Here is a 269-nt window from a genome sequence, read left to right as displayed (position 1 = left end):
AAAATATAAATTTTTGTTTTTATATAAACTCTGCTGATGCTGATGATAATATAAATAATAATATAAATTTAAATGAATATGGAGAACAAATACAACACACAGAAACAGAAACAGAAACAGAAAGAGAAAAACAAAAAGAAAAAGAAAAAGAAAGAGAAACAGAAACAGAAACAGAAAAAAAAGAAAAAGAAAGAGAAAAAGAAAGAGAAAAAGAAAGAGAAAAAGAAAAAGAAAAAGAAAAAGAAATAAATAAAACAAATACAGAAAAA

Source organism: Eimeria mitis, genomic scaffold (assembly GCF_000499745.2).
Source record: "Eimeria mitis Houghton genomic scaffold, Emh_scaff1058, whole genome shotgun sequence".
Lineage (NCBI taxonomy): Eukaryota > Apicomplexa > Conoidasida > Eucoccidiorida > Eimeriidae > Eimeria > Eimeria mitis.
The sequence above is the reverse complement of the archived record's forward strand: the minus strand, read 5'-3'. Positions refer to the sequence as shown.